This window comes from Myotis lucifugus, unplaced genomic scaffold (assembly GCF_000147115.1).
Source record: "Myotis lucifugus unplaced genomic scaffold, Myoluc2.0 scaffold_113, whole genome shotgun sequence".
In the NCBI taxonomy this organism is placed as follows: Eukaryota; Metazoa; Chordata; class Mammalia; order Chiroptera; family Vespertilionidae; genus Myotis; species Myotis lucifugus.
Genome location: NW_005871161.1, coordinates 2,673,252 through 2,697,646, shown reverse-complemented (window position 1 = coordinate 2,697,646; position 24,395 = coordinate 2,673,252). Strand labels below are relative to the sequence as shown.

Genomic DNA, 24,395 nt, shown 5'->3' with positions numbered 1-24,395 from the left:
GTGAGAGGGGGCCGGGCCCTGGCAGAATGGTTCTGAACCTCCCCTGCAGGTCTGCCACCGCTCAGGCCCCAGTCACCGAATCGAGGGGAATTTAACAGGCAATTTAATATGTTTTGTTGAGCATGCTTAGCTGTAGAAATGTTGGAAAATACAGGCAGAATATAGAACAAAAGCAGACAAAACATAAAAGCAAAAGCAGAAATACATGTATGTCCCCTATAACCCTGACTTTCAGTGATAGCTACTCTTGCTTCCATATGGTTTCGTGTCTTGACTCGGTTCACTTAACATTATGTCATTACCATTTCCCGGTGTCATTCAGAGTTCTTAAAACTTGTTTTGAGCAGCTTTCCCAGATGTCATCACGCACCTGTACAAGCAAGGCACCCTGTAAAGTAGTTTCTCCTTCTCAGGGGCTTGAGCCCTTTCCATGTGGGCGTGTGGGGAGGGAGAGGTGGGGAAGATTGGCCAAGGGGTCTCACCTAGGACAGCTCAGGCTCAGTGCATGCGGCTGCTGCGGTAGGACTGTCCTTGCGGCCATTAGCCAAGTCAGCACCGCTGGCCATTCTGAGTTCCTTCTGCTTCTGCTGTTACAGCACAGCAGCCTTTTTATGCATCTCTGCTGCCTCCCTTGGCAGAGCTCCCCAGAAGGGGATGAGGAGTTTCTGGAGTCTCGCTCCAGTCTGTCAGATTTCTTTTAAGGACTATTTCACCAGTGGCCACTCCAAAGACAGCGCTAGGAGGGGTTGCTGAGTGGGCTTCACAATCCAATGACTTCAACAAACCCTCCAGCGGGAGTGGAGCCATGTGGTGGGGGAGCACCCCAACACAGAACGGGCGTTCTGTTGCTTTTCTCTGCCTTTGGGTGGGATTGGCCAGCTCTTCCTGTGTGTGTGTGTGTGTGTGTGTGTGTGTGTGTGGCCGGTTTGTGTTTTGTCACTTGGTCACTTCCTTTGGGGTGCCCGCAATTTCTGTTCTCACTGATTTGCAAGCTCTGTTTTGATGAGCTTGTGAATGTTGCAGGTGGGAGGGGTGGAGAGCCCCATGGGACTCTTTGTTAGGCCTGCTCTTCCCGGGGCACCTCCATCTCTCTGGGGGACTTTGCTCTGCAAATCTGCATCTGATTGTGGCAGCAACATCTTGCTTTGCAAGTAAATGTGGGACCTGGCTTGTTGATCTGGGCAGTCACCCATTTTAACCGGCCCCAACTGAGTGGCATTTGTGTAGGCTCTTCTTTTTCTCTTCCTTTCAGTTCTTCTTAAGCAAATAAAGAATTCGGTTAATTGTCTGGTGTCAGGGTAAATGGCTCTTCAGAGACCTCCTCCTAGAACCCCAGATTAACTCCTGGGTGGGGGGTAGTTGAATGGGATTTTCTTAACAACATTAACTGCAATTTCTAACGTGGTGGATGCTCATGTGAACATTTGTCAGCTTCTCAAGGGACTCGAATCTTCTGGAGTGCAGGGACCATGGCTCTTATTGCACCGTATGTGTTACCCCAACCCTCAGTGCAGTGCTTGGAAATGAATGCCCAGGGTGGTAAAGTGACTTGTCTAAGGCCACCCAACTTGGACAAGGCTGAGCTGGGACTTGACTCAGGTGTGTGTTTCCACCTTTGCCCTGGATCCCCCAGGATCCTTTGCACCTGTGGTCAGGGCTTTGCTTTGGTGTCTAGATGAGCTGAGCAAAGGTTGGCCAGCGTGGTAGGGCCTTCTGCCCAGGCTCCACTGGCATCCGTCATTCCGGGTTATTTTGGCTCAGTGAGGACAGAGCGAGATCTAGGGGAAAGGTTGGGCCTGGCTTCCAGGTGAGTGCCCAGTGACAGCTCGCTGCGCCCTCTGCTTGGCAGCGCCCACTCCCTGCACCCGGAGAGGAGGAAGAAGCTTCCTTCGTCACAGGACGAGGATGAAACCCACTGAGAACTCTGGGTCCGACCTCCAGGGCCCATCCTACTGGCAGAGAAGCCGCGGGTAGGGTGTGGGTGTGCACAGGGTGGGGAGGGAGATAAAATGGTCACAGTGGCCAGGTATCTTCCCTATGGGTTGGAATGCTTGCTTCCCAGTGGGCAAGGATGCTGGAGGGGGGGGGGTGAGTGGGTGGGAGAAAGCCTGCCAGCTCTGATCTGATGGGGTGCTGTGTGAGTTGGGGTACGCTACTAATCTCTCAAAGACCCAGCCTCCGGTTGGTAAAGTGAAGTCATCAGGCCCACTCTCAGGGTGTGTGGGCAACTTCAGCAACGGCGTGACCCTCTGGCACTTAGCAAGTGCTCAGTGCATGTTGGTCTCCCACCCCCACCCCCCGTTTTCAGAGTTGACGTATATTGAATTTGGCAAAAAATTTCTAACATTGGGACGTTCCCCACCAAGTTGGTGAAAAATCAAGTTGGAGTTCCTCCCGCCCATCAGGGGCCGCCCTGTGACGGAAGGGACCCAACTGGGGGGCGAAACACACAAACCCAGAACCGATCCAAGTCCCTGGGGTCCCTGTGGGGTGGTGGAGAGTGTGCCGGTGTGAAGACCCGCGTTCCAGGCCCAGGCCCACTGCTCAGAGCCAGTCTCTTGCCACCCTCTCCCCCTTTGTGAGGTGAGCCTGCAGGGGGGTCGCTGCACCTCAGGCTGGGAGAGCATCCCTGGGATGTGGAGGAGGTCAGAACGTTCCAGGAGCCCCTGGGATCAGGGCTGTTTCCGGGATGGGGGGCGGAGTGCGTACCTATCGGGGGCCTGCTTTTCTGGGGGTGGCATGGATGTGGTTGGCAGAATAATGGCCCCTCAAAGATAGATGCTCACACGCTAATGCCTGCAACCTGCACCTGTCACACGTTACGTGACGAAGAGGTATTAGGTTGTAGTGGACTGAAGGCTGACCTTAGAATGGGAGGTTGTCCTGGCGTTTCCGATGGGTCCCATGCCATCCCGAGGGTCCTGAAAGGTGGAAGATGGAGGCCAAGGAGGAGGTCAGAGCCATGGGATGTGAGACGGGACATCGCTGGCTTTGAAGAGGGAGGAAGGGGCCATGAGCCAAGGACTGTGAGTGGCCTCTGGAAGCTGGCAAGGCAAGGAGTCAGGGATCCTCGCAGGCAGAGCTTCTAGAAAGGAATGGAGCCCTGCTGCCCGCAGCGAGAGCCTTTGGGACTCCCCCCGCCCCAGAAGTGTAAGACAGCAGAGCTTGTGGTAACTCATTCCTGCAGCCCCGGGAAGCGGATGCGATGGATAAAGCATTTGGTGGCCACACTTTGTGTCGTGCGCCGTGGGGAGTGGGGGATGGAGACCGTCTATCCAGGGAAGTGTCCGGTTGGGTGTGGCTCTGGCAGGCAACCTCTTATTTGGGTGTGATCCTTGGTGACTAGGTCCATGGAGGACAGCCCGGTGACTTGGCAGGGATGGCTTGAGTAACCAGGTGTTGAGATCCTGGGATAAAAGGTCCTGTGTCCATGCCAAATGCCCATCACCTCTCGCCCCGACAGCCCAGCTTTTGGCCGGGGCAGCCTGGGGAGGATGGCGAAATGGTGCATGGGTGTGGGCACCCCTCCCCCTCCCGCCCTTGCTGTTTTAAGTTTTAATTGCTGGTGTGTCTTTAAGCATCTTGGGAGCGCTTCGCAAGTACACACGAGCCTCCGGTGATGAGCTCGTCCAGCATGCTGGCCGAGCCCCGGCTCAGGCCTCAGCATCTCCTTGCTCTTTCCTGGACACACGTCCCCGCTCCTGCTGACAGCCTCCTCCTGAGCTGCCTGTGTGGGGCACGTGGCCCTGCCCCTCACCCACAGGAGTGGGGTATCAGGCAGCAGTGGGGAGGGGGGAGGTGACCCTGGCCCTGCCTGTTCCACTCTTCCATTGTAGGCACGGGGCCTTCCTGACCTTCCCTCAGTGTCCGCCTCCCACCCCCTCTTCATGTAGCACCTGCTGGGGGGCCTGCTGGGAGTTTAGAGGTGAGCAGGGCAATAAAGGAGGCTCCTGGGCAGAGGAGGCCCCCTGGTCAGGCCGGGCGAGCATGGGTTGGTGGGGCCAGGAAGCAAGGAGCCTGCCATTCCCAGAGGTGAGGCTGGGGGAGGCGTGAAGCAGGGTCAGAAGCTGCCGCTGAGACCCGAGCTCGGACTGGAGGCTCAGGTCCTTGCTAGTAAACTGGGGCATTGGTGGGGGAGACTGCTGCTGTTACATTGTGTATAGACAGGCACCTGTGTTATGACAGATGAAGAGACTTAGGCCCAGAGAGGTAAGAGTACCTCGCCTCCCTCCCCTGGGTCTCTGCAGGTGCTGCCCACTCTGCTAGGACATACGCCACCTGGACCTTGAGGGTCCTCTCTGGATGCCTGGGGCTGTTTTAGAAGGCGGCACACGGTGTCTGTGAGGGGGGTTGTACTCATGCTGTGCGTGTGTGGAAGGTTTGGATTCAATCCATAGGATGACATGAAAGCCTCCTTAAACCCATCCATTCATCCAGCCATCCACTTACCCATCCACCCTCCTAGTTCGGCAACACACATTTACTAAGGCTCTGCTCTGATCCGGGGCGGGGAGGGGGTGGGTAGGAGGCAGGTGCTGCGGTCCTGCCCCCAGGTGCCTGCAGCTCAGTGGGGAAGGCCCCTCCTCCTCACCCACCTGCCAGACTCGGATTAAAGGTAACAGAATAGAGGCTTGGGCAGGACAGACCGTGGGGTGGAGTGAGGCAGGGGCTGTATACAGAAGAGAGGGGGGAAGTAGCCGGCTTTGCCACGAGGTGTGGAGGGAGGCGCCAGGCGGCCTGGGATGCAAGGAGGTCGGCTGGGTGGGGAGGGTGGACAGTAGATGATCTGAGATGACAGTAGAGGCACCAGCAAAAACACAGATTCTATGGCCCTGTGACCTGGTTGATCCACCCCTCAGCAGAGTGACCTGAGGGACAGGCTGGGGAGGAGAGGCTCGGGCCGGACTGTGGGGACCTTAGACGTTGGGGTGGGTAGTTCAGACTCGATCCTGCAAGAGGTGCCCTTTCTGTTGTGTCTGAGTGCAGGGGGCTCTATATCGTGTCCTGTGCCTAAGTGTTTCTAGAATGTTCCTTCTGCCTGGCCCAGTTCTAGTACCTTCAGGGGGTTCTGTCTCCTTCATCCTCCAGGTCTTGGACCCCAATATGTGCCAGTGTTTACTTTTTGTGCTTGTCTTTGAACTTTGTGTGTGGCCGAGTTATAAGTTCCATATTTCATTTAAGAATTCAAAATATGCTTACCCTGCCTCACCCCAGACACACTTATCTCTGATGGTGCACACACCGCCCTGCAATTATGTCTTCCTGCCGTGTCTCCCCGTGCAGTGCATCAGAAATAAATCCATCCTGAGCAACTACTTTACAAAAGAAAGCCTCATGGCACCCCAGCCAGGGCAGCTCCCCTGTCGTCACCAGCTGGGCCTGACAGGGACCTGGGCTGGGTGTGCGCTGCTCACCTGAAGGGCGAGGCCCCACCCTGTGGGTTTTGCCCACGCCTGGCTCAGCTGTCCTCAGAGGCCTCCTCAGTGCTGCCTGTGGCCTTTTCGGGCTCCGCCACCCATTATTCCAGGAATAGCTGGGGATGCTGCCTGGGCTTGTGTCTGGCCTCAGCCAAGGTCAGGTTGTCAGGGAGGATGAAGGGGAGGGGCGCACTTGCTGAGAAGGTTGCAGGAGGAGGCCGCCCAGACTGCAGCCTGGCAGCCCTTTTATGTGCAAACCCGACCCATCAGCTCCTCCATCCACCAGGACCACCCCCACTCACTCTCACCAGTTAGAGGGGAGGGGAGGGGAGGCGGATGTGGTGGGGGCATTGCCTCTGATCTTGCTGTGCACATTCCTCTGCAATATCCCGGGTGAAGTCCTGGGCTTGGCCCGCTGCAGACACCTGGCTGGAATGACAATGAGCTGATGCTCCTGGGACCTGCCTCCTCCCAGGTCGGCAGGAGGGTGCTCCTGGTGCCTCCTCCCAGGTCTGCAGGAGGGTGCTCCCGGTGCCTCCTCCCAGGTCTGCAGGAGGGTGCTCCCAGTGCCTCCTCCCAGGTCTGCAGGAGGGTGCTCCCGGTGCCTCCCAGGTCTGCAGGAGGGTGCTCCCAGTGCCTCCTCCCAGGTCTGCAGGAGGGTGCTCCCGGTGCCTCCTCCCAGGTCTGCAGGAGGATGCTGCTGGGAGGGCGCTGCCAACCAGCACTTAGGTCCCTGCATCTCCATCCTCTCTGACAAAGGCCAGAACATTGGGAAGGTACTAACCTTTGGGCTGGCCTTGGCTCCAGGTGAAAAAGGAACTTTGAGGCGAGTCTGAGAGGCTGTGCAGGCTTGTTTTTTATCCAGATGTGGTGGGGGATGGGGGGGTGGTGTGGGTGCCTGGGCCTGTGTGAGTGGGGGGGGAGGGTGGGGAGTGTAGAGAAGGGAACTGGGAATCCTCAGACCTGAAACCCAGATCTTCTGAGTGGTTACTCTTATGGAGCATCTCGTCGGATGCCGATGTGTCAGAAGTCTACTCTGTGCGGCTTCCTGGTGAAGGGAAACTGCCTCACGGAGGTGGGAAGTCTGCCAGGACCATCATTAAAGCAAAACAAGAAAAGGCAGCAACACAGTCCTGATGGCATTTCCATTGGGGCTTCTTTCTCTCCTTGTCCAGCAACAGTTCTTTTCCTGGCTTATTAAACAGTTTGTATTGTTTTCTTCTCCGAAAATAAATACTGATTTTGTATAACAAAGAAATTATACGGCAGTTTGCGTGAACTAGGCAACTGTTCCAAGTCCTTTGCAAATATTAGCTCCTTTCATTTAATCCCGCGGCAGTCCCGCGAGGCTGGGCTGGTGGGACCAGTGGTTAGGTGACATGGGGAGCTCACCGGCTGCTTCTTGGGACCGAGCAGGCAGGGCCGCCTCAGGTCGGTGGCCTCTCTGCTCTGAAAAAGAGACGATTGAGAATGGTAGTTCCACTCCCCGGGAATAAACACTCAATGAGTATTCCCAGAACACGGGGCACAGCTACCTGGCTGTGCTGAGAGCATGCCATTGTATAAGATGTGTCAGTTTATTTAACCTGTTTCCCGTCATTTGAACCAGTAACATTTTCTGGAATGGTCCTGGGTATGTACTTCTGTATTCTGGTTCTCCTTCCTCTTCATGTACTTCCCTCCCTCCCTCCCTCTTTCTTTTCCTATTGCTTTTTAGAGAGCATGGAAGGGAATGGGAGAGAGAGATACGTGGATGTCAGAGAGACATCTATTGGTTGCCTCCCGAACATGAGATACGTGGATGTCAGAGAGACATCTATTGGTTGCCTCCCGAACATGCCCGGATTGGGGATTGAACCCGCAACCCAGGTACATGCCCTTGACCAGGAATCGAACCTGAGACCTTATGGTAGGCAAGCCAATGCTCTAACCAGTGAGCAATAGATTTCTTTTTTTCGTGCTGTGCCTTTATTTTTGAAAAGTGTACAAAACTTTAAGAATGAGTTACCTCCCCCCACCCCCCAACACACACACATACACCCCTGGGCACTGCTGGGACCTCGGCGCCTACGTTGGATTCGGGGGTTGCCTGGGGGACTGAGGTTGGTAGGAAGCAGCCAGGACAGGGCTGCTGGCAGGGAGCATAGTGACCAGAGGCCTGGGGGCTGGGCTCAGGGTGGAGTCCTGTGAATGACTCAGCAAGTTGCCTGTTACACACGAGGGTTAAGGATTTAAGCAGTCATTAGCAAGCCATGGGCTGGCATTCTTCTTCTTTCCTATTAAATAACAGACTGATGCAAGGGCTGTCAAGGATTAAGTATGTAAGTCTCATTGTGTAGTATTAGGCTGTGTAGAGCTGGCTAACGTCGAAAGCCAGAGGAGCAGAGATGTTAGACAATGCCAACCATTTTCTCTTCTTTTTTTAAATGTTACTTGTCTGTCTTTATTTTATCTATTCCAGTGGAAGCTAGAATTCACAGTGGAGGCCAAATCATAACATTCTACCTTCCATTTAGTGACAGCCTCGGACAAAGGTTTCATACACACGATAAACCAGCAATTGTTTCATTTTTTTTTTTAAAAAAGAAAAGTAAGTGGTGGGTTGTGCTCCACTAAGAAATGTATACGGGGTCTTTGTCCAGCTTGCTGGCACACTGCTCCGAAGCCGCCTGGAAATCCAGCCGTTTTCCATCAGGGTTTTCTCCCCCTCGTGGTCCTCAGAGCTGGAGGCCCCGGCTGCGTGCACTGTTCCCCGCAGCTCCCACCCTGGAAGTGGGCGCATATGTGTCCGTTTACTGTCTAATACAGCGGTTCTCAACCTGTGGGTCGCGACCCCTTTGGCGGTCCAACGACCCTTTCACAGGGGTCGCCTAAGACCATCCTGCATATCAGATATTTACATTACGATTCATAACGGTAGCAACATTACAGTTATGAAGTAGCAACGAAAATAATTTTATGGTTGGGTCACAACATGAGGAACTGTACTTAAAGGGCCAGAAGGTTGAGAACCACTGAGAAGATCACAGTAGACAACTGGCTGGGTTGAGTAATGCCCCCTCCCCCTTCCCAAAGTGAAGTCTGCCGGGACCTCAGAACGGGGCATTACATGGACTGCGCAGGAGAGGTCATACGGATTAGGGTGGGCCCCAACTCCGATGGCTCGTGTCCTTAGAGGAGGGGAGACACAGGGACAGGGACGCAGGGCAAGGCCAGCTGACAGCTGGGGCAGAGGAGTGAGGCCGCTGCGAGCCATGGACCTCCAGAGACCGAGGAGCGTCCCTGCAGGCGCGGGAAGGGGCGAGGAGGGATTCCTGAGGGAGCCACCAGCACAGGGAGCAGGTAGATGAGAGAACGGGCCACACGCCCTCCCGCCAGGTACAGGCACTCGGCGCACATTTGCTGAGTGAAGGGAAGACGAAGCTGCTGTGAAGCTGGAGATCGCATGCCCGTTCCTCCGAGGAAGCTCTGGGTGCTCCAGAGAGGCCTGTGCAGACACCGTCTTCGGCCGGAGGAACCTCCTCCTGTCCCTGACTGGCTACGGGGACTTGCAAAAGCAGCTCATGTCCTGGGTCTTGGTGGCTTGTAAAGCGGGAACCTATCCTGGGTCTCGGTGATGAGAAAACTCCATAGCACCTGTAGACCCCAGCGTATGGCTGGGGCCCGAGAATGTTAGCACTTATTATTATTGTTTGCCATGGATGTGAGTTGGTGTATATGCCCTGGTTGCTATTTTTAAAAAAAAAAAATAAATTTTTATTGTTTTTAGAGAGCGGAAGGGAGAGGGAGAGAGAGATAGAAACATCAGTGATGAGAAAATAACATCGATCGGCTGCCTCCTGCACACCCCCAACTGGGGATTGAGTCTGCAACCCGGGAAGGTGCCCTCCCTGGGCATTGATCAGTGACCTCCTGGTTCGTAGGTCGACGCTCAATCACTGAGCCACACCGACTGGGCTGCCCCAGTTGCTCTTGGTCCTGTAACTGCCACAGTCACTTCCCTAGATGGTGTTTGTGTTGCCCACACACTCTTTCTCTCTCCTGACCCCTCACATGTTGGCTGGATGGGACACAGGGGAGTTGCCTTCTGAGCCAGGAGGAGGAGGGGCAGCGGAGAGGGTTAGCCGCTGGGCTTCTCCAGCTCGCTGGCTGGGAGTTGGAAACAACTCCCCTCCTTCCGGGGAGCTGGATTTTGTTCCCTCGTCTCTCCCTCCTGCCCCGCCCCCTCCACTCTGGATTTACCCCGGGTCCTGTGGGCAAGGTTGATTGCTGCCAAAGTTTACTTAGTGCAAGGTGCCCGTGTGACTTGAAGCAAAGACCCGTTTCCGTGCGAGTCAGAAGTGCATTCCGAAGTCAGGAGCGTGACCTCCCGGAAGCCCGGCTAATGCAGGTTTAGAGAGGAGCTGGAACAAAGGTGGTGATTATGGAGCCGGGGGATGTGGGAAAGGGCAGGTGCGGCAGGGCTGCCGGGGGGAAGCCAGCTCTCCAGCTCCCGGAGAGTGGGCGCTCAGGGTGCTGGGAACCTGACCCAGATCCCAAGGTGAGGCCGGGGTCAGTGCCATGAAGGACCCGGAGGAGACCTGCCGTCTGATGGGCCTGGGTTCAAGTCTTCCCCTTGCTACCTGTGTAACCCAGGTGCCTACCTTTCCCGTGCTGCTGTCTCTGCCATTTTGGGATAAGAAACTGACTTTGGGGTGTGAGCATGAATGGGCATTAAATGGGGGAGTTAAAAGGGGCCTTTTCAGTGATAGACGATGAATAGATGCTGTTCCTCATCTTCCTCCTCCTACCTACTCTGAGCATCCTTTGCCTTCTTCCGTCCGTGAAAACGGCTCTATGCTGTGTGGAGCTCCTCGAGGTCCTGGAGCGCGTCCACGCCAGCTCCTCGGCGTGGGCCTCGCGCGGACTGTTTCTCGTGGCCCCGCCGCTTCAGTGAGACGTGACGCTCTTTGCAGGCAGAGCCCCGTGTGAGATCCCGAGTCTCCTGCACAGCGACTTTCCCGGGGGACAGGGTGCCCTGGGCCTCCTGCTCTGCAGAACGGCCGCCCTGAGTCCTTGTCCGCTGGCTCGGTTCCATGGCATCTCTCTCGCCCTTTGTCCTGGGGACTTGATTGATGTGTGGATCTTCGCTGACCTTTCCCTGAAGGTTTTTGTGGGCGAAGGTAAACAAAAGGAACTTAAAATAAACCCAAACCCAACGTGGTTCTCAGCCTTCCTAATGCCGCGCCCCTTTCATACAGTTCCTCATGTTGTGGTGGCCCCCAACCATAAAATTATTTTCGTTGCTACTTCATAACTGTAATGTTGCTACTGTTATGAATCGTAAGGTAAATATCTGATATGCAGGATGTGTTTTCATTGTTCGAGACCCACAGAAGGTTTATCGTTTGTAGAAGGACATTGTTGGTCTTTGCCAGCTCTTTTCAGGATCTTGATCACTTTCAGTGAAGGATTAGAGAGGTGAGCTGATCAAATGGAGGACCTACTATGTGAAAGGGCTTATTATTTTGAAGGTTCCCCCTCCCTGTGCAGGGCGGGACCCGTTTTGCAGGTACGGGTGTAGATTTAGAGGACTGAAGTTCAAGGTTTCTTCGCTGCTTAGTGAGTGTGGAAGCTGAAATTCCCACCCTGCTCTGTTTGTCTCTACGGTGCTGCGGGCCCCTCCCTCCTTGTCTGTCTTTCTGGCCGTCAGCCTCTTTCTCTCTCTTGACCTTGCTGTTCTCGTCAGGTCAGGGCTAGCTAAGGGAAAAGAAGGCTCCTGCAAGGCCATCCCGGGGACCTGGCACGAGGGCAGCTGTGTTCCCGTGGCCTCGGTCCTGGGGGGTCCGAGGGGCAACTCGGGAGACCAGATGTGTCTGCGTTCTACCTGGACGCCACCCCCAGGGGACCCCAGAAGCATTTGTCTTCTCGCCTGCAGGTGGGGAGAGCAGTCCGGTCGGTTTGGGGAGACCCACGTCCTGCTTCCGCCACGTCAGCCCTGAGCCTGGGGGAAAAGATGCCATGGCTCCAGGCCACAGCTGGACTTTCTCCCAACTCTGACCAGAGCCGCCGGAAGATGCGTGTCATGGGTGATGAGGAGGAATCAGTGTGGGGAGAGGGGCGAGGCGTGGGGCCCACCGGCAGGCCATTGGGTTGGGCCGTCCTGGTCAGCAGGTGGCCGTGGATGGCGTTGACGCCTCGGGAGTCTCAGTTCCTCGTCTTTTCAAGCAATAGAGCTACTGCCCTCCCCATCTCTGGCTTCCAGAACCTTCTTTTCCTGTCGCCCTGCCCTCTAGTCTTTCTCACTGCACTGTCCTTCTGAGGCAGGACAGCCTAGTGGTTAAGCAACAGGCCCCAGAGGCCGAGTGCTGGGCTCCTATCTCAGCTCTGTCGCTGACCGCCTGCGTGACGGTGGGCATACAGCTTGCTGGGTTCCAGCGGCTTCACGTGAAAATGTGCTCAGATCTCACACTGTTGAGGTCGCATGACCTAATATAATACAGTCGGCACTCTTGGAGCACACACATCGGGGCTGGGCCTGTGGTCCTGTCGCCTTTTGCTGACAGCGCCCCTGCACCTACCGAATTAAGGAGCAGCTCCTCTCCCAGGCGATGTGTCCCCCATCCACTCTGACTCGAGGTCTGCTTCTCATTCAGCATCCCGCAGGTCCTAGCTGGGCGACCTGGGCCAGGTCGCTCCATCTTCCTGGGCCTCCTTGCTCAGCTCTTCGGTGATGAAATAGGACCCGATTATTTCCAAGGTTTCTCGTGCCCTGCTGCGCTGGGGCCTTTCACATTTGGTGTGGTCCAGCCTCACTCCTGCTGCCCGCCATGGGAACCCGGACATCCACAGCGCACCTGACTGTGGACACGCACCGTCTGTGTGGTTGGTTCTCTGGTTCTCCTGGTGGAGCCATGAGCTCCCTGTAGGCGGGGAGTGATGTGATTTCCAGCTCCTTGAGCCTCAGTCGGTAGCTGTGGTTAATCACTCCCTACTCAGCGCACATGCATTGAGCATCACTTGAGTTCTCAGGGGCCGTGCAGCGCTTCTGCCGCCTGGCCCAGGAGTGGCTGTCCTCCGTGTACCTGGCAGGGCTGTGGGAGGGCTCCGGGGATGCAGGGCAGGGGAGGGAGCCCGGCCACGGGAGGGCTCGCCCCCTTGTCACCTCCTGGGAAGCCACAGTGCCCAGCATCGTCCCACTCACTAGCAGCCTCACCAACACCAGTGAGCAGACTGGGTTCCGTGCACCCCCCGAGCCGAGCAGGTGGAGTCGCAACAATGCCGGCCGGGCAGGGCTGTTCCTGAGGTTGATGTTGATGCTTTGCCTAAGTTGCCAGCCCACCGTGGGCAGGTCTGTGTGTCAATCATTTTCTATCCCGTTTCTCACCCACAGCGAACCCCGAAGCACATGGGTTTCAATGGCTGGTTTTATGAACCAGACAAGGAAACGCTGTTAAAGAGCGTGAGGGATGTGCCCGTGGCCAGCCACGGCGCCGCAGCGTTGGTATTCACACCTGTTACTTGGTCCCCAAGTCCCACCTCATCCCCCACCCCCCCACCCCCCGAGTGAGGACTCGGTGAGCGCGAGGGGGAGTGTGGGCTCAGGAATTCCAAAGCAGCTGATCCGTGTCATCCCAGCGCCCCTCGGGGAGAATCGGAAATGAGGCAAAAATAGAGTCTGTCAGCAGGACAGCGGCCACTTCCAGGGGACCAGATCCCCTTGATTTCTCTGCTACTACGCAGGCTCCGGCACACAGGGCTCCCGGAGAAATCTGTGAACACCGCCAGACAAATTGCCGCCTCTCCCTTCGCCAGAAAAAGACTAAATCGACACCTCTTTTGTGGCATCAGCGTTGAAAAAACTCTCACTTTACAAGCCCGAGAGAAGGAGAAAGTGAGGCATGCCAGGGTGGGGAGAGCGGTACCCACCTGACTCTGGCCCAGAGAAATGCTTCGTCATCCCCCCCACCGGCGGCTGCCCTTGGCTGGCTCTCAGAGGTGTGACAGTCACCCTGCTGACTCTTGCTCATCCTAAAATTAGCAGCATAGCCGCGCTGCTGCAAAGAGAAAACACAGGCAGAGGCCAGGAGACCTAGAAGCAGAGAGAGGGGATGACATGCGTCTCACACACACTTGGGGATGCGTGCTGTGCTCGCACGACGAGCTGTGCCGGTGACTTCTGGCCCGGCGGTCTCTGTGCCTCGTGCCCCGTTCAGCAGGCTGCACGGACCCAGTGCACCCAGGTCTTCTGGTTTCCAGAGCACCCCCAGAGCATCCCAGATTTAGGGGACGTTGGTGTTCAGAGATGCTCTCTTGGAATCGGAGAGGAAGTAGAGGCACCCTGTTTTTCTGAAATACCCGGTAGGAAGGGTCAAGAAAGAAATGACATGTTTTGGCCCAGCTGGCGTGGCTTGGTAGTTGAGGGTTGACCTATGAACCAGGAGGTCATGGTTCGATTTTAGGTCAGGGCTTGTGCCCTGCCTGGGTTGCAGACTCGATTCCCAGTGTGGGGCGTGCAGGAGGCAGCCGATCAATGATTCTCTCTCATCGTTGATGTTTTTCTCTCTCTCCCTTTCTCTTCCTCTCTGAAAAAAGAAAAAGAAAAAAAAAAAGGACATGTTTGGTCCCAACCGCCCAGGAAGCAGAGGGGAGAGAGAGAGAGAGAGACTCAGCCAAGAGAACGGGGCTGTCGGCCGTGTTTTCCTGTGGGGCAACTCTGTGTTGAATTCTGTGTCACGCGGTCCCAGCGTTTTATTTGCAAAGTGTCCCCCCTCCGCGCTTTCCGGGGCAGGGTCAGCTGGGAGGCAGCGGGGCACGAAGATCCCAGGGGCCAGGGAAACCTGGGAGGTGCGGTTCCCAAGCCTCCGGGGCTGTGTGTTGCAAAGGCTGCAGCGCCCCAGCAACATACGTCCACAGGAGACATTAGAAAAACGTGTTAACCAGCATGTTATTGAGGCGACACGCATAAAAACGCACCCATATCACACGCTGAACATCTGTGCGTGGCTGCCGCCTGGATAAATAGGACTTTAGCAGCATTTCAGGAGCCCCTCCCCGTCCCTTGCAGCCACTCACTGCCCTCCCCCTCCCTGAGGGTGACCTTGTCCTGACCTCTAACAGCACAGGTTCATTTGGCCTCTTTATGAATTTAATATAAATAATACTGTATGCACTCCCTCGGGCCTGGCTTCTCTCACCCAGACGATGTTGGTGAGACGTATTCATGTGTTGCGTGTAGTTGTATGTCATTCTCATTGCTCTGTAGTATTCCGTGGGTACGTGTGTTTTTTTTTAATTCCTCACCCCAGGATGTGTGTATTGATTTTTAGAGAGAGAGGAAGGGTGAGGGGGAGAGAGAGAGATAGAGATAGATAGATAGATAGAACCATAGATGTGAGGGAGAAACATGGATGGGTTGCCCCCCCATTCCCGACTGGGGATTGAACCCACAACCTAGGTATGTGCCCTGACCGGTAATCAAACCCGCCACCTTTTGTTGTGTGGGATGACACTCCAACCAACTGAGCCACCCAGCCTGGGCCCATGGGGTACGTGTTTTTAAAATTCTGCTGTGAGCGTTCAGGTAGCTCCAGGGTCTGGCTGTTAGGAGTAGTGCTGCCGTGAACTTACTAAGACGTATCTTTTGGTGAACACGTGCGCATTTCCCTGAGTTTGTACCCAGGAGTGGACCTGCTCGGTCCTGGGGTGCACACACGTTCTGCTTTAGGGGGCAATGAAGAACAGTTTCCCAGAGTGGTTGTTTGTCTTGCTCCAGAATGTCCGTCCAGCTGCCTGTGTGAGAATTCCAGCTCTGCATGGAAACCAGTCCTGGGTATTGTCTGTCTTTTTAATTTTGGCCAAACCATCACAGAAAGAGCAAATGGCCTGAAAGGACACACGTACCCCAGACAAGGAAAAGGCTCCCTTTGGTGATACTGGAAGTCGTGTGCAGGGCCCTGTGCCCGCATCCTGGCAGGGGGAGCCCACGGTGCTGCCTCCTGGCCCCAGCCGCCACACCGCCCGGCTCTCGGGCAGGGACCAGGCTTCGCTGCAGTAATACCCAGCAGAGCGTGCCGCAGTCCTTCCCAGTGACGGAGCCTCTATGTGCCCGACCCCAACCACACAGACTCGCTTCAGACTTGCCTGGGGGCTTCCGTAAATATTTAACAGGCTGCGTCCCCCATTCTCTCCGCTGCCATCAACTGGGGCGAGAACCATACGTCCCTGCTTGCTCTCCTGCTGTAGGCGGCCCTCTCGGCTGACCCAGCGCCAGCCCTGCCGTTCTGGGGCGATGCTGGGGCGATGCTGCTCCCGGCCTGGCGGCTCATGGTGTCTGGAGCCGTGGGAGCTGAGCACGGCTACTCGAGCTCTCAGTCTGTGCCTGCAACACGCCCAGGGCTTTCTGCTGATATTTCATGGGACCTCACAGCAGGTTCATGGATAAGGAAGCTAGGGGTTAAACACATTCCCCTGGGGGGGGACATGGCTAGTCGGTTTGATAGTTTGGCTTCAAATTTTATTTTATTTTATTTTATTTATTTATTTATTTTTATTTATTTTTATTTTTTTTTTTTTGGCTTCAAATTTTAATGCCTTCACCCCTATCCTGCACTTTTCTCTTCGGGCTGATATTTAGACACACAAACTTCCTTTTCAACTCATCTTTCTCGTGGGTCGAAAAGCGATGCTGGAGGGTGGAGGTGCTGACAGGGAGAGCCCACCCTGGGATCCCTGGTCACTGAAGAAGGATTAAGACGGAGGATGGGTGCCCTCTGGGATGGTTGCTGTGAGCAGTGGGCTCCCAACGATGCCCAGGTCCTTGTCCCCAGACCCTACGGACATGCTGTCTTACGTGTCAAAAGGGAGTTTGCAGACATGATGCCGGTTCGTGACCTGGAGGAGGAGAGATGGTCTTGGATCCTGTGGGTGGTGCCAAGGGAATCACATGATTCTTAGACGTGGGAGAGGGAGGCAGCGAAGTCAGGTGCAGAAGGAGATGTGACCGTGGAGGCGGGGCCGAGGGATGCCGTGTTGCTGTGTGTGGTGGTGGAGGCAGGAGGCTAAGCGGAGGCATCTGAGAGCGGCCCCCAGAAGCTAGAAAAGTGAGGAAACAGATGCTTTCAGAGCAGCGGTTCTCAACCTGTGGGTCACGACCCTTTCACAGGGGTCGCCTCAGACCATCTGAAAACACATATATAATTATATATTGTTTTGTGATTAATCACTATGCTTTAATTATGTTCAATTTGTAACAATGAAATTGGGGGTCACCACAACATGAGGAACTGTATCAAAGGGTCGCGGAATTAGGAAGGTTGAGAACCACTGTTTTAGAGTCTCCAGAGGGGACCGCCAGCCCAGACCTGATTTAGCTCCGTGAGACCTGCGTCGGCCTCTGACCTCCAGACCATAAGATTGTACAGTGGCCTTATTTATGCCACGAAGTCTTTGAAAATTGGTTGTTGCAGCAAATTGTTCTTGACGACAGTTGGTGTAAGGTCAAGCTCACGGGCTGCCCGATTTCTAACTCTGTTCTGGGAGTTTCTAGCTGCGTGATCTGGGGCAAGTTTCTTAACTTGTCTGGGTCTCACCTTCCTCCTCTCTAAAACGGGTAGAAGGAGAGTCTCTGATGAGAAGGGTGCTGTGAGGATGAGGGGAGGATTCTGTGCTTACGAAACGCCTGGTGATAAGTTTTAGGTGTGGATTTCCAGGCAGGAATGAGGGGGGCGGATTGGGGCGCGGACTTGGGAGCTAGACCAGCCTCAGGTGCGGGCTCCTCTTACTCGTTCGGATTGAGGGAGCTGTCTGTGTCCCCGTTTCCCCATCTGGAACATAGAGGCCGGAGTCCCCTGGGCTTGGGGGTTTGTATGGGATGGCGGCCAGGGCTCTTGCAGGGCGAGTTCCGGGCACTTCGGGGAGGGCGGTGATCGCCATCGGTGGGTGGTGGTGACTGTTGGGGCTCCGGCCCTGCGCATCATGGATGCATTTGTTCTTCATTTAATGTAGTGCCCTGGGCTGGGTGACAGGAGCTGGGACAGTCCTGGGGACCTAGTGGGCACCCAGCCATCGCTGGATGAATGAACAGAAAAGGGAACAGGCCCCGGCTGTGCCCTGCAGAACCTCTCGGCGCAGGGCGAGGCCGGGAGCCATGCCAGGCCTTTGTGGCTGTCTTCAAACAGAAACAAACAAGGAGCCACTTCCCACCAGCTGACCCCAAACCCCCTCCGCCCACTGCCAGGACCTCTCTGCCCTGCAGGCGAGGCCAGGGCTGTGAGCCAGGCCTGGCCCAGCGTTCACTCCCTAAGCCAGCCCCCTGACCTTTCTGGAACCTTCTCTCCTCATCGTTATAGTGGACACCCCTCAGCCCCCTCTGCCTTCCCAGGGCAGTTCTGAGGAGCCCTCTGCAGTAGAAAGCCCCTCTCTGAGAAGTCCTGTGCCCATGGGAGGAGGGCAGCCGTCCCCTGAAGGGTTCCCAGGTCCCCACCTCACCTCTGTTTGGGTACCAGGGCTATCGGGCAGTATTTTTACAAGTTCCCCTCTCAGTATATCAGGGGAAAATATAAAGAAAGGAGAATAACCACCTACAGCGCTGGGTGTGTGATTGTAACAAGATTGGTTTTCCTTCTTCTCATCCCCAGGCCTGATCTCTGGACCACAAAGGAGTTAAAAAGATACACGCCCGCTTCCCCTACCCCGTGGCCATACCTGTCCGCTGCATGGAGCGTCACTCGAGGATTTCCCGCGCGTGTGGATTTACAGAGATGTCCAGCTGCTGCGGAATCGCGCCGGCGAAGCCTTCCTGGTTACACACTGCTGGATGCTCAAGGTGTGCGGGAAGCCTCGTGGATTCCGCAGCCGGATGCCCGAGGGGGACGGAGGACCCCAGCTTCCTGAGCTCGCATCGTGGACAGGAATGTTTGCCTGGGTCTCTCCAGCTCCCTTCGGGGCTCCCCAGGAAACGTAAGTCCCGCCTCACGCCTCATGCATGTCTGCCAGGCGCTCACCTGGGCCTCAGGTGACTCCGGCCTGGCGGGTGGTAGCCAGGTCACTGGAGGCGGCCGGCTCTCCAGAGGAGCTGGCATTGAAGGAACACACTCGGTGTGTCTGGCTGGGGCTGGTGCTCAGGGGAGGCAGGTGGGAAGGGCAAGGTGGTGCCCGGGAGCCACGGCTGTTTCCTCTGCCGACATGTGTCATCGTACCGGTCGGTCTCACGGGTTTTCCCGGTGTTTGTGTCTGTCTCCATCTAGCAGACCTCGAAGGCCAGGCCTCTTGCGCGTGGCTCTGTGTCTCTAAGACAGTGGTTCTCAACCTTCTGGCCCTTTAAATACAGTTCCTCATGTTGTGACCCAACCATAAAATTATTTTCGTTGCTACTTCATAACTGTAATGTTGCTACTGTTATGAATCGTCATGTAAATATCTGATATGCAGGATGGTCTTAGGCAACCCCTGTGAAAGGGTCGTTCGACTGCAAAGGGGTCGCGACCCACAGGTTGAGAACCGCTGCTCTAAGACATAGCCTGGTGCCTGGCGGACGGTGTCTCCTGCTGCAGGAAGGGCGAACTAAGACCAGGTCATTGATGAAGACGTTGGAGAGTAAACAGGGAAGGTAGCAGTAGGGAGCAATTTGGGGGCTCAGTGCTTCGAGCTACGATGAGCTGGATGTCAGCAGGGTGCCTGGTACCTACCGCGTGACTCCGGGCAAGTGACTGCTGGAATCCCGGCCCCTCGCTATCCAGTAAGAGTGAAGGGAGGTCATGCTTCACAGGCCTGGTGTCAAGGAGACTGACGTGATGACAGCTGCCGTGCCTGGCATGCAGCAGACTCCGAGCCATGTGAGGGCTCACTGTGGCTGGGGGAAGCTTCCAGCAAGGAGAGGTGTCACTGAGTGTTTCTGAGCAGAGCCGGTGGGCTGTGCTGGACTGTGAACTGGGCACCGCCGGTTGGCATGGGCAGTTGATTAAAGGTCACAGGCCTCGCCGCCCATGGGAAGGCTGAGTGGCAGGTCAGCAGCAGGTGAGGGAGGGAACAGCTGGACTTGGACTTGGCAACGGAGGTTCTGCAGTTGACAAGCAGGAGGACTGACTTGGCAGCTGTGAGGCTGGCAGCTCCCAGGGAGGTTGCCTGAGCGTTGGGCTGCCCGAGGGGAGGGGCAGCTCCCACAGCCAGTGTCCCCAGTGCTCGGGTCACCTGGGGCCACCTGGCCCTCGGCTGCCAAGACGGCACTAGGGGCGGGGCCTGGGCTCTGGTTTTGATTGGGTTCCCAGTTCCGCTCATGCCCGGTGGCACCTGTCAGCGGGCCTTTTCCCAGAGCTCCTAGTGGACACAGCGGCCCTCTGGTTATCCCACACTGTTCAGTCACAGCTCCTGGGTGTGCGGTGACGGTCCATTCATTGATGCGCGGTGTTTGATCGCTTGTCTTTCTCCCACCCTAGGAAGTCATCTCTGTGAGGCCAGGAAACTTGTTCATCTTGCTCGCGGGCTGAACACACAGTAGGTGCCTTATTTATTGCACCACAGTTAACGAGATCAGATGGTGACTTTAGTGGTTTCCTTTCAGCCTCCCAGACAAGGACAGACGACAGGGAAACACCTTTCCTTTGGAACGTCCGTATCACTTCACCAGCCCAACTAGGTGGGCAATGGTGCCCCCAGTTTACAGCCCAGAACTTGGAGGCTTCGGGAGGCCATCGAACGTCCCCAAGGTTATTCATTCAAGAGAAGGCAGAGCAGGAAGCCAAGAAGGATGTGTGTGTGTGTGTGTGTGTGCGCGCATGCACACACACAGTTGCATGCGCCGAGCACCGCTAGCCAAGCACTGCCAGCCATGGGGTGCTCTTGGGGTTCTTAGAATGGGGCTCCCTCTTCGTCACCCTGGAGAGAGAGACTTTTCCTAAGATCTCGGTGCCCCACGGTGTGAAGGAGGCAGGCACCGTGCTGGACCCTGGGATGCAGTGGGGTTGGCATCTCAGTTCAGCACCTGGGGGTTCCTGGTCCCCAGGAAGCCTGTGCCCTTGGGTGAGCGTGATCGGCAGCCCAGTGTGATGGGTGCTGTGCTCACTCGCTGTGGCCACCGGGCAGGGCCAGGAGTGACCCGAGGAAGGTGTGGGGAGGCGTGGGAAGCTGGGAGGTTTGGCGGGGCTCGGAGTGGTGGGCAGACCTATCCTGGGGTCGGGAGGGGCTCTGCTGGAAAAGTGAGTGGGGCACCCCGAGGCCCAGCACTGCCTCTTTCTTTTGCTTCTGCCTCGGCAGGGCTCTGGCACCTCTTCCTGCCATCTCCCCCCACCCTCCCGCCGTGGCTGCGGCACCCCCACTTATCACATGGCCCACAGCCCTGCATTTTCTCCTTTTATCGGTTACTCCCTAGAACAACCCCATTGTGGTGGTCCTGGTTATCTGCTGCTCCTCCCAGGAGAGCGAGGGTGGGCTTGGGCACCAGGGGACGGAACGGTCACAGAAAGAAGTGAGACTCCCGTGTCCCCTCCGTGCTGGCTGCTCTGAGCACCCGCCCCGTCTGCGGGGTGCCCTGTGGACGGTGACGGAGGAATACCTGCCGTCTGCCACGCCGATCTCTGGGCCGGGCACATGGCAGACATTATTCCATTTCCAGCCCAGCACAGACCGTGGGGTCGGCACTGTGATTGTGGTCATGGTTAGTGTTGAAGTAACGGGAGCACAGAGAGGCCACACAGGCAGGATTGGAAAACAGTTCCTTTCGATTCCAAAGCCACTGAGCCACCATCCCTGGAGCCGTGAGATGCAACTTCTACTGCCTCCTTTTTTTTTTCCTTTGTGTTAAAACAACTTTAAAAAAAATCTTTATTGTTGAAAGTATTACATAGGTCCTTCTTTTTCCCACATTAACCTCTCCCAGCCTGCTCCCGTCCTGCCCCCCTCCCCAGCCAGGCCCTCACCATCCCGTTGTCTGTGTCCAAGGGTTATGCATGTATGCATACAAGTTCATTGGTGGATCTCTTCCCACCCACCCTCCCCTGCCTCCCCTCTGAGGTTCAACAGTCTGTTCAAGCTTCTGTGACTCTACTGCCTTCTTCGCCTCCAAATAAGCAAAAAGGCAGCTCACCTTCCGTCTCTGGGCGTTCGTACCCTCCTTGGCAGGGAAACTGTCCACTAGGACTTCTAAGCGGGGACACTTGAGACACTTCTTTTAGGAGGAGCACTGGGACATGTACTTGGGGGCAGTGATTGGAAGAGTGTGGTCTTTAGAGCAAAACCTCACCTACACTCAGGACCACTGGCCGAGCTGCCGTAGGGATGGTGACGGCTGACAGATTGGAGCGCACGCCAGCTTCTCCGCATTCTCCAGACAGAGATAAGCTGGACAGTTCCCCGGGTCTCTTGGAACCCGTTTCTTCCTCTGTAAAATGGGGTGTGTGTGTGTGTGTGTGTGCGCGTGCACACACACCCATCTCCCCAGGTTGGAAGGTTAACCAGGCACATTCCTGGTGTTCATCAACACCGGCCATTGGCAACTCCATGGCTGCCATGGAGATCCCCCTGTCTCCAGACTCAGCCTGGATTGCAAGGCCCAGCACTTCTCTCAGGGTGACCCAGGGGCCCAGGTACCCCCGTGGGAGCAGAATACAAGGAAGTTTGGAAGCTTTGCTGTGTTATAGCTGTGTGACCTTCCTCTAGTTCCTCAACCTCTCTGAGTGGCACTTTCTTCACCTACGAAGTTGGGACCAAAAGGCTGCTGAATCTCTAGTTCTTACCTCCCAGCTAATGTTTGCTCTCTAAACGTTAGTTCCTCCCCATGGGGGCCTTGTGGCTGCTGGCGGCTGCTGGTGGCTGGTGGCGGCTGCTGGCCTCCTCCCTCCCTCATCCCAGGACGCTGTGTCTGGCTTTTCCTTCTGGAGCCTGTGGGTGTGAGGCTTGCAGCCCCCCTCTCCCGGGTGAGTGCTGAGTGTCAGAAGGCTTGAGAAAACACTGGCCTGTGGAATTCCAAAGTTAATGAAGGGCGCAGATTCCAGGAGGGTCTCTGCTTGACCTCCCACCCTCCTCCACCCCCCTGTCACCCCCGAGTGAGCTCAGAGCACTTGAAGGTTTCTAGCAGCTGCACACTGAACTCTCGGGAGTGGGCCAGGATGGTGGCCTCGGCCCCTGGAGGCCTGGCCAGGGTGGGTGAGTTCCAGCCTCTCCCCTAAGGTGTCTGGTTAACCGGAGAAAGGCACTGGGAACAACCCAGGCGGGCAGGGCAGGCCGTCCTGGGAGAAGGGGGTACATGTGGACCAGTGGGGTGACTTTCCGCTGTCGGAAGTAGGGGCAGAGTGAGGGGCTGTGTGAGAGGTTTGAAAGCAGACCCACTTGCCTTAACCAAATAAACAAAAAGGAAATCTTTAAAAATAATTATTATTCTGACCTTAGGACCCAAGTATCTATCTCTTCACTTAGGGCTGGTGGAATTGGGTAAAAAGAACAGGCTTTTGGCCCGGCTGGCGTGGCTCAGTGGTGGAGCCTATGAACCAGGAGGTCATGGTTTGGTTCCTGGTCAAGGGCATATGCCTAGGTTGTAGGCTCGATCGCCAGGGTGGGGCATGCAGGAGGCAGCCGATCAATGATTCTCTCTCCTCATTGATCTTTCTCTCTCTCCCTCTCCCTTCCTCTCTGAAATCAATAAAAATATATTTAAAAAACAAAACAGGCTTTTGGTCACTGATACGGTTCCAAGGTGCATTCTCTGTCTGGGGCTCACAGATCCTTCATGGGAAAGGCCTGTGTGAGTGTGTGTCTCCGTCGGCCCTGGCTGCTCCCTCACCTGCTCCTCCCTGGGACCTGGGTCATTTCCCATCATGGGGCTGGGCAGGCGTGGCCCCCTTTCTTTGTCTTGTCAGAGTCAGTTTGCAGGGCAGTTGCAGGGGGTAGAGGTCTTTCTCTCCCATCTGTCTGCCACCATCTCTGCCACCCATCCTATGGGGGGGGGGGGGGAGAGACGTTCCAGGGAGAGGGGGGTCAGCCCCACAGATTACCAGGAACTGCCCTGACCTGACCCTCCCCTGTGAGGCTTATCTGGCTCCAAGCGAAGCGCAGCTGCTGGTGGTGAGGTCTCTGAGTCACTCAGAAGTTCTGGACCGGCTTTCGCGGGAGGCGATGACATAAACAAATAAACATTCGCCAGGATCCGCTCCCAGCTTTCAGCTCGCCGCCGCCAGGGGCCCTGGAAACTCTGTGTTGTGTTGCCTGTTCAGAGGATGCTCAGGTTCTTCATGGAAGAGAATGCTCCCCGTGGAGAAAGGCTCCCGAGAGGTTGCTGGGGCTTGTACACCCCGGGGCTTCCTCGGGCCGTTACTGCCTCTTCTGTGAAGCCCGGTTATTGTGAGAATCAGATGAGCCGAGATGGGAAACCTGGCCCTGTTGTTGGCCCTGCCTCTGAACTTGACTCCTAGTAAGCCCCGCGTCTCAGTCAGATTAGCGAGTCATTGCTCTGGGCCCATGATCCTGCTTCCCAGTTGTTGAGTCAGCTCAGGCAAGAGACTCGTCTTTCCATGAGGTGGCCGTCCTTGCCTTGCGCCCCTCACGTGCCTGTTGCGAGGACCAAATGGGTCACCCCTGGGAAGGGGCCGAGAGCTGGACAGCGCTGGCCTCCCGGGGCCGGCAGGATGGCTCAGGCTGGTCAAGGGAGCAGGGTGGTGGCAGGCGATGCGGTCCGGCACATCCCTAAGGTGAAGGCCAGGCGGCAGGAGACGGCCCAGGCGGGTTCCAGACGCAGGCCACCTGCCTCTTGTCCCAGCTCCACGTTCCTCGGTCGTTCAGACCGACTTGCTGGGCTCTGGAATCTGCGGCCGAGATCTGGGCCGTTTCTTTGCACAGTGGGAATCGTGCAGGTGGGAAATAGAAAGCGAGACGCCACCACGGGTCCTCTGGCCCTTATTCCCACCCGGGATGAGCAGACGTGAGCGGAAATGGCGTGCTGGCTTTGCATCCTTGCCTCTGGTGAAGTTTAAGAAAAAAAAAAAAAGAGGCAAAGTGCAGCTCCCGGGCCTG

The 24,395-nt window shown here is 56.1% G+C and overlaps 1 long non-coding RNA gene across 2 annotated transcripts in view; it reads left to right on the top strand.

The window, feature by feature from the left end:
• Window positions 1–24,395, top strand: part of LOC106697901 — a 265,045-nt gene that overhangs the window by 42,985 nt on the left and 197,665 nt on the right. For both annotated transcript variants that reach the window (XR_002830399.1, XR_002830400.1), the window contains exon 2: window positions 18,035–18,356. This is a non-coding gene — a long non-coding RNA (uncharacterized LOC106697901). The remainder of the gene's footprint in view (window positions 1–18,034; window positions 18,357–24,395) is intronic.